The sequence below is a fragment of the Megascapheus bottae genome, chromosome 5 (genome assembly GCF_031878675.1).
Source record: "Megascapheus bottae isolate mThoBot1 chromosome 5, mThoBot2.hap1, whole genome shotgun sequence".
Taxonomy (NCBI): domain Eukaryota; kingdom Metazoa; phylum Chordata; class Mammalia; order Rodentia; family Geomyidae; genus Megascapheus; species Megascapheus bottae.
In genome coordinates, this window is record NC_143513.1 from 53181929 (window position 1) to 53191780 (window position 9852).

At 40.5% G+C, this 9852-nt stretch overlaps 1 pseudogene; it reads right to left on the reverse strand.

Moving 5' to 3' along the window:
- Positions 1–324: 324 nt before the first annotated feature.
- LOC150063407 (nuclear receptor corepressor 1-like) lies at positions 325–8034 on the reverse strand (annotated as a pseudogene).
- Positions 8035–9852: the final 1818 nt, after the last annotated feature.

Consider the following 9852-nt stretch of genomic DNA (forward strand, 5'->3'; position numbering starts at 1 on the left):
AGTAAACTACATTCTGGAGAACCCTCTTTACCTCCGTGGGATAACAAGACTTCCAAGACATGTGGATATTAAATGGCAGAAGGGTCTAGAAATAACATTATTAGCAAGACTCAAGGAAGAAACTTCTCTGGAATAGGGTTTTGAATAATGATAAAAATAGATACATGGCACTTCTATTTCACGATGGCAGATGTGGCTTGTTGGAGGACAGTGCCATCATTAACCTGAGAAGACAAGCTTGTTTATCTTGATTCATCATGTGCCTTACAGGTATTCCAGTCACAATGTTCTCATGATATACCTCGGTACCTATCTGATAGCCAGTTATAGTGCAACTTTTCAGCCATGGCCTTCAAAACTTTTATGAGCATCTTCTGCATTTATTCTGATTCTCATCATAAGTCATCTGGACAACACCTTGGTGTTTCTGTTGTACTGGAGGAGGGAACACAGGCTTCTTGTCTCAGGACGTTTAGCTGCTGCTGATTTGAATTGTTTTTGTTTTTTTTCTTATGGATCTGTTGTTCTACTTTTGCATTTTTTCAACCTACGCAATCCATACTCAGTATTAACTACTCTCTTGAAAGCATTGAACATTAAACATTTTGATCATCTGTACATGGTTGCTCAGGGATTGGGCAGGAGAGAACATCACATTTGCCTCCAAATGCTGGATCCTTCTTAGCACCTGCAAATCTCAACCTTTTGGCAGTGTGTGTACTAAAAAGCCACAGCACTAATCAACTGAAATTGGGAATCAGAAATTTGCTCCAGATGTAGTCACTTTGATTCCAGTCAGTCATGACCTCCTGGGAATGAGCTTGTGTTAAACTTTTACCCACTTCTCTTTTTCTGAGACCTCTCAGAACCTGGGTGAAATTCTAAAAGCAGGGAAGGTCTTCTTGAAAGCTGTTGCTGTTGCTACTGTTGTGATGCCTGTCTAAGATAAGAAGAGTGGTAGTCAGGGACCTCAAATTCCTGCTTGTGGTGGGGTGGGGAGGATAACAAGTTTGTTCTGTGCTGAATGCTTCTTGGTTGGGAGGACATTCAGAATTTGATGGTATCTGAAAAGAAGTCCTCACTGGACTGTGAGATCAAGAATCAATCCTAGCTCTACAAAACCACCTTCCTCTGGCAGAGTATGGGAACATTCCCTCAGCCCATTCCCATGCCACCTCCCCATTGCTGCTTCACCACAACTAGCATCTTGAATCAACCCCTCTCCCTCCTGAAGAACAGTTTTGGCTAGAACTATCCTATCTCTAACTGCTGAACACGAACCCTTGAGAGCTGACATCTGAAGTTGACCTTTAAACACTTCTATAGCCAGAAACTGGTTGCAATTTCTATTAATTGTTTTTGCCAGTCCTGGGGCTTGAACTCATGGCCTGGGCACTGTCCTTGGGTACTCTTAAGGCTACCACTTGAGCCACAGCACCACTTTTGGCTTTTTCTATGTATGTAATACTGAGGAATTGAACCCAGGACTTCATGCATGCTAAGCAAGAGCTCTATCAGTAGGCCATGCTCCTGGTCCAATTTCTAAATTTAAGAATTTAAATGAAGTTGGACAACTAGTAATTCCTCTGAGGACAGTGTGACAAGCATTAAAAAGGCAAAGTTTGTTACTGTCCCCAAAGACTGTTTTTAAGGCATTAAAAAAAGTTGTCTGTTGCTCCTACTTCTTAGATCTTTGCTAGGTGACTCCTTGGGCATGGTACTTAATCTATCACTCTGGCTCAGATTACTAATATCTCTTCTATTAATGTCTCAAAGGATTACTGCATAGTTTTAAAGAGGAACTGGTAAAAAGTATTTTTCTAAAGATCCTGAAATCTGCATTTTAAAAATATGGTATTGTGGGGCTGGGAGTTTGGCCTAGTGGTTAAAGTGCTTGCCTAGCATGCATGAAGACCCAGGTTCGATTCCTCGGTACCACATACATAGAAAAAAGCCAGAAGTGGTGCTGAGGCTCAAGTGGTAGAGCTCTAGCCTTGAGAAAGTCCAAGGACAGTGCTCAGGCCCTGAGCCGAAGCCCAGGACTGGCAAAAAATAAAAAATAAAAATAAATAAAAAATATGGTATTGTAATGCATAGAGCTGTTTACATTGTAAACATTGTATCCTGTTTAGCCCAGAGGCATTAGGGAATTTGGAATTTATTTCCTTAAGTTAAAGTTTGGAGACATGTATTAGAGATTTAAATGTGAATTGTTTATCAATGTCAGAAACTTTGCCTGTCTTTTAAAACTGTTTAGGAAATCATATGCCAGGGATAGGAAAACTTAGGATAGTCCTGGGGGTGAGAGGTGAACTGGCAAAGGTGCAGCTCTGGGCTCCCATGGTGGAAAAGGCCCTAACGGAGGGTCCATGATGTTGAAAGAAAATAAGCTGACATGAAGGCTGTTCACTAAACCTGGTCAGATGGACTGAGTGGATCATCTTCGTCCTTTTTCCTTGCAGACTGACACTGAAGATCTGATGGTAAAATGTGAGTAATGTGATTAGTATTTTAAAAGAATGTTTAAAAGTTTATCTCCTTATGATTTGGTTTCATACTACTTCGAAATTGGGTATATTTTAGAAAAAGAAGGAAACTAAGTCTGGACTTTTGGTGCACTGATGATGTTTGTAGTTCTTGCATTAAGGAAAAACTTATTTAAGTTTAAACTGTTGTTGGAGTTCTAGGCAGTGATCTAAATTGCCGAAGAAAAAAGAAAAAAAAAAAGCCTCTTCTAAAAGAAGGCCTGAAGGCAAAGGGACTGTCTTGAGCCCTAGGAGGCCTGGAGGCAAAGGGAGTTCCTTGAGCCCTTAAAGGTTTTTCAAATGCAAATAAAGACTAAAGGGTTAAGTATCTGAGCAAATATCAGTAAAAGTTTTAAAGAACATTCGAAATGGGTTTCTGAACAAAATTTGAAAGTGAAGTTGTCCAAACGTTTGTTTCAAGAAAGAGAAAAAAGGAAAATGTAGGACCACCAAAATGATTGTGTAATTGCTATTTCAGCTTGCTCTTGTAAGTTACTTTATAGCTATTTCCCACAGGCCCATGGAGAAGCAATCCTTATTCAGATGTAACTTTGGCCATAACCAAGTTCCAGGTAAGATCATGCTTAGAGACTATTTCTGAATTGACCATCTTGTTGCTTCTAATTGGAGTAAAGTGGCCTTTTGTAGGACTCATTGATCTGAAAGCTGCAGTTTTGGGCCAGCCCGGGCAAAGCAGAGTCCCTGTGAGACTGTGGTGTCTAATCTGGCAGCAGAGTTGCTTTGGAGCTCAAAGTAGCAGAGTGCTAGCCTTGAGCTGGAGAGCTGAGGGACAGTGCCCAGGCCCTGAGTTCAAGTCCAGAAACCAACAAAGTGAAATGCCAATGGAATGTTTATCCCTGTGTGGAGAGACACTACTGGGACAGAAGCAATAAAGCATCCAGATGCAGTAAGCTACTGCTTGGATAGAGTCACTTGTGCTTGGCTATTCAAAATTAATCAGAGCCAGGAGGTCATAGAATAATTTGTGAGCATGCCTTACTACTGCCCATGTCTATTTACTCCATAACTGGGCAGGAACTTGTCAGGCATCTGTAATAGTGGGTAGTTTACAATCCCGACCCCCACCCCCCGCATTTGCTCAAAGCTCTAGCTGAGCAAGATTTGGGTTGAACACCAGCCACAATTTCAGGAAAGAAGTCTGTGGACCTAAGGCTGTGTCCCCATTGATCTGTATATAGGCCTACATAGGTAACTGAGGCATTGTTGGGGTTGCAGGGATTAAGTTCCCCAGACAATCAAGAAAATGCCTTTGCAAATGGGTGCTAAGTAAGCTACACTATTGTAGCCAAAGAAGGTTTGTGCAGTTGTTAAATGTTTTATATGATCTCCAGTTTGGAGTAAAATATTGCTCCTGAAATGTAATCCTGGAAACCGCTTGATAAAATAGTCTAAGCTTTTTAGGGTCCCTAGCTAAGGATAGAGACAATGCCCCTGAGTCAGCTTGAAGTTACAGAAGCTGAATCGCTACCCATCAACCCCCTTTAGATGAAAGGACCAGAGTCATTTTTGGAAAGTGAGACAGGATAAAATTAAAGACATGGGAAAGAGTAGTAACAGATGTGCAAGAGTGGAGACTGCACTTGTGGGGAATGGCTACAGGTTCAAGTCTTCTATACCTGCCTAGAGAATCCTAGCCTCGTTAAATCTGGTTATGTGTTATCTCAGCTGGCATTGTTAACCAGGATTCAATCCAGTCCTTACAGGCCTTACAAGTTGATCTGGGGACATGTTCATCGTCTGGTTTCCAGTACCCTGGCACTCAAGTGAACCTATGCTGTGATTCCCAGCACTCCAACCACGGTGAAGGTAGCAGGAACGAGCTACTGGGTTCATCACTCCTAGGTGAAGACAGCGTGTGAGGATCCTGGACTTTCAGACTCCCAGAGAACTCACTGAGGTCCCTAACTAAAGTTGTCCTCCAGAACAGAAGAGGACTAGATATATTGTTCCTAGAGGACTGAGTTCCACCCTGGGAGAAGAATGTTGCTTTTAGGTGAACCACACTGGAGTAATAAAAGATAGCCTGGCAGCTGTAAAGAGGCGACTAGATGAGCAAGAAAGGGAGAGACAGGGGTCCCAAGGATGGTATGAGAGGCTGTACAACTGGTCCCCCTGGGCAACTTCCCTAATCTCAGCCATTACTGGCCCAGTGGTGATTATTTTAATGTTACTGTTGATTGGCCCATGTGTAATTAATGAAATAATGTCTTTAGTAAAAAATGGATCAGATTTATAATACTGATGATCCTACACACCCGGTATAACCCCATTTGTACTAAGGTAAACTAGTCAAGGATTTGATTAGGCTAAAAGAAAAGCAGGGAGTGTTAAGGGGAGCAGGGAGTGTTAAGGGGAGCAGGGATTGACACCATCTGGAAGGCCTATCCCATTGGCCACCTGTGTGGCCAGGTTCGACCGCATGGGTTTTGCCCTTAAAAACCCAGCGTGAGGGCTGCTCAGGGTCACAGCATCAGCTCCCGAGTCTGCACTGTGTCCCTGGCCGGTCAGGTCACCATCTACTTCCCCAATAAATTCACCTTTTCATATGAGACTGTCTCTGTGTGGTGGACTCTGGTGGGATGTGGAATCCCCACTTGGAGGGATGTGGAATCCCCTCCTCTTGACCCCATAACAGTCTCTCCTCTCTTAAGAACCTGTTCTCTTTTGCATTACAAAAGAAATCTTTTGAAAGAGTGAATAAGTCATATTTTCTAAAAAAAAAAAAAATTCTATTTCCTGGCTTCAAACCTTCTCTTGTTCCTCCCTGTGTTTAAAGTAGAATGCTCAAGGTGTGCCTGAGTAACTATGCGCCTGAAGTTGCTGTGACCATATCTCCTAGACCCTCCCTTGGCTACAAAGTGGGCACAGTGGTTCCTTGCAACACAAACTCACTGCTGTCTAAATTCTTTCACATTGGCTGCTCCCTCTCTCTGTTATTTTTATTTCCACTCCAATGTCATTTCCTTGGAACGGCCTTCCAAAACCTTGTCACACAAAGTAGGCCATTTCTCCTATCATTGTCAGCTTCATTCTCCTAACACTGTTTTTGCTCTTGTCACTATCTGAATGATAATCTTTGCTGGATTAACTGTTTGTTGTCAGTCTACCACCTCCAGGATGTTGCTTTCATGTATTCTTGAATTTTATTCATTGTCATGAATATGAACAGTTTTTTCTTTCCTTATTTTTTTGAGACAGGCCTTAGTTGGATTTGCTTGAAATCTTTTGTGTGAAATTCCCGACTACTGGAATTACAGACTTGAACCACAGCACCTGACTTTAAGAAATTTTATTACTAGTCAGAACAAGATTTAAACCACTCAAGCATTGTGTAAGTTGATCCCTGTCTACCTTCCTTTACACTTCATCTCATCCCAGTTTCTTTCTAAATATTCATAAAATAAATTAATCCACTCTCCTTCTTACTTCAACTACTCTTTTGGCTCTTTGTGCCACAAATAACACCCTTTCTTTTTTCTCCACAGGACCACTCTACCCTCATATATTGACATGACTACGTCCTCTGTGTCATAAGCGGGCAGCTCCACTGTAACCAAGGCACTGAAAGCCATTGAAGATTCATAATAAAAATCTTTCCCCTTAAGAATTATTATAGTATTTCACCAGTCCTTGTCACCTCCTACTGGTAATAACAGGGAGTAGACACCAGGTTTACTACAGAAAACATGTATACTCATGACCTAGTGACAAATTCTGACTTGGCCCAGAGAAAATTAGTTATAATAATACAAAATTAATGTTGTCAGTTTCTAATAAGCCTACAAATCCCGCTTTTTAGTCATCACACTTTATGAATCACTTTTCTAACATTATACGTTGTATGTACCCATCCAAATGTCCATCACAGTAGCTGTTTCCTTGGCAGTCACTGATGAGAATATATATGAAAGATGACTGTAGAACTACCTTAAAATAACAGTGTTCAAGAAATAATATGCTCACCACCTTATGAATGTGACTATAACCACTCTCTATATATCTTCCTGATAATAAAATAAAATTTAAAAAGAAATTCCTTAAAACTTTACTCACCATTGAAAGATACCCTTAACAATTGTTTTTCAGACACCACTAGTCAGTCTATAAATAATACAAGAATATTTTAATTGGTCAAGTTTTACAATAACTTTGTGAAACCATAACAGGTTAGAAAATAAAACACTGAACTAAATACTCATTTTCTGAATCCCAACACAGGATTGCAGCAAGATTTTCAAGGGTCCTAGTAACTTTTACATTTATAGCTTGCCTTCATTTATTAAAAAAAACTAAAATGATACTTCACTATCTTGTAGGTATACAAATAACTTAATATTATATATTGAATAGTTTGACCTGAAAGTTATTTTATTTTCTTCCAGTTTTAACAAAAAAATGAAAATACACTCATTTCACTCCCCAGATATAAGAACTATTCTCCCAAGATATAAGAACTATTCAGGGCATCGGACACAATAATTCTTACATTGTTTACTAGCCAGTAATTCCCATTAGGGTCAACTCCTTTCTCATGTCAAGCCAGTATTCAAACACAGAATTGAAAAAGTAGAACTTCTGATCTTTAATCCTTTGCCCTATCTAGTGTCTTTCATGACATAATGATTCCTTCCAAAATGTAATTCAACAGTTTAAAAAAACAGGAAGGAAAATTCGAAAATAGAATTTTACTTTCCAGATATAGTATTGTGTTGCCACATGCATTGATTGAATCAATTCGGGCCAGCAAACATCTTGGTTTCATTTACATCGTATATAATTCAAGGAAGAATTATTAGGCCAGTCCATCTCTAGATTCATTTCAGATCAAGAAAAACACATCTCTGGAAATAGTGGGAAACAGATCTAGAAATGTGAAGAGATGAGAGCAGAAGTAAAGCAAAGAGACAGATGATGGGACCACTGTATGACTGCCTAGACATTTCCAGGCAAAGCACTGTAGGATGTAGTGCCAACTGGATCAGCGGGTGAGGACGAAAAGAAGCTTGAGATGATCCTCTTATGTGTCTGTTAGCAGGCTATAGCCTCTCTGCTCCAAATTCATGCAAAGCCTGCTCTGTGAGTTGAGACCAGAGTCCTTTCATTGTTTCCTTTGCTGGCTGGCACAATACTGAGCTTGGTCAGTAGAGGGCACAAAAGGAAAGAGTGTTGCTTCCTGTTTCTGATGTTTCCATGAATGCAAATCTTTTCCAACACCAGCCTCTCCACTCCCATCCCCTCTCAATGGAAGTCTCCATTTCTGGTGGCCATTAGTCACCTCCGGGGCACATCCTTGGATTGCTTTATAAGCAGGCCTTCTCTGGTAAGATACATACATCCCTGTGAACAGTTTTCCTTGGCACCATAAAGGGCTGATACCTGGAAAGTTCTGCCAATGCAACAATTTTTCTACTATCTTGTCCGACAAGGTTTGGGTCCCTGCCCTCTGTTGCAGCATACCTGGGGCAGCAGCATCTTTTTCATCTGTCATTCCCAGGTTGTTTTTTTCTTTTACTACTTTTTAGGCTATCTCTTGTGACTTTGCCTTTTCTTTCCTTTCTTTACTCCCCCCTCACCCCCTGCCCACCGCTTCAGTACTGGAGATTGAACCCAGATCCTCATGAAGACATACATGAGGCACTACCACTTGAAATACAGCCTTAGCTCTATTTTTATTCTGTTTTTAAAATAAGGTCATGTTAAGTTTACCTATGCCAGTCTTGATCTCTAGATCCTCCTGTCTCTATCTCCTTAGTAACTGGGGCTGGTATGCCAAGTGTACATGCCTATATTTGGCTACTTTTATCTTTTATCTGTGTTTCTTTTTTTCATATATTTTTATTGTAATTAATAGAAGGGTTACATGATATTTGCCAGATAGAAGGTGCATTAATTCACATACATTGATACCCTTTCACATGTCTTGGTCCCCATTTCCCATTAAAGTATTCCTTTATTGTTTGTCATATTCTTGGCTCCCAAATTCAAAGGATAGTGATATTACAAGTAAGTATGAAAAGGGAAAGGAGGAAGTCTGGAAGAAAAATAATTTGCTTGTCTTATATATGTCAAACTAAGTTTCTTACCAGACATTCCACCTGAGGTTATTGTTGACCACAGTAAGGGAAAGCACTAGCCACTTTGAGCCTTCACAGTGTTCTGAGGGGACAGGGAGGAGTACAGAGCAAGGTGAAAACACCTGGGAATCAGAATTTAGATTTAAGGTAAGTTTTTCAAAGCAGAAGGGAGGAGATTGGGGGCAAGGATTATGAGGAAGGTCCAGAATTGGTGAAAAGAAGTTATGTTAAAATAATCTTCAGTGTAACACTTCTTTTGATGTTTTCATTTAAGAATCAAGTATATAGTTTTGTATTGTTATTATAACAATTTATCACAAACCCTATGGCTTAAACACACACACACACACACACACACACACACACACACACACACACACACACACACACAAATGTTATTAGGTCTAACACCCTAAGAGTCACAGCTGGATTTTGATTGCCTACATTCCTGCGCTCATGGTATCTTCCTCATATTACTCTAACCTGTTTCTTTTCTTTTCTTTTTTCTTTTTTGAGTGGGTTGTGGGATTTGAACTCTGGGATTGGGTTTTATCCCTGAGCTCTTCAACTCAAGGCTAAAACCCTACCCCTTGAGCTACAGCACCACTTCCAGTTTTCTGGTGATTAATTGGAGATAAGAGTTTCAGACTTTGTAGTGTTGGGGCTGGCTTTGAACTTTGATCTCGGTCTCCTGAATAGCTAGGATTACAGGGGTGAGCCACCATTCCCAGCTTCTAACCTCTGTTTCTATCATTCTGTTTCCTCTGACTCTCCTGTCTGCTGCTTACAGTGTCTGCTAAGAGTTTTCTTTGCAGTCTCACATAGAAGAAAGCAAAGGGTGAAAAGAGAGTAAAAGTTGTATCCTCACGTGGCAAAAGACTGGTCTAAAAATGGGCTAAACCATTTGCCTCCAATCCTTTCAGAAGACACTGATTAATGCCTTCGTAAGGGTGGAGACTTTGACTTAATTATTTGCCTCCAGGCTTTGCATGTTAATACTACACTTTAGAGATTCATTTTCAACATGAGTATTCCAGGAGGCTAACTCAAACCATAGCGAAGAGTAACAGCCAAAGGCAGAGAAACAGCTAGATCTTCATTTGCTTTCTCTTCCAGATTACTCTTTGCTCTTCTGCAAACCCACAATTCTCCATTCTTTCTAAATCCATAGTTGTTTGTCTGCCAGTCACATTCCAGCTAGGAAAAGGCCTTACCCACTTTCTTGTTTCTCC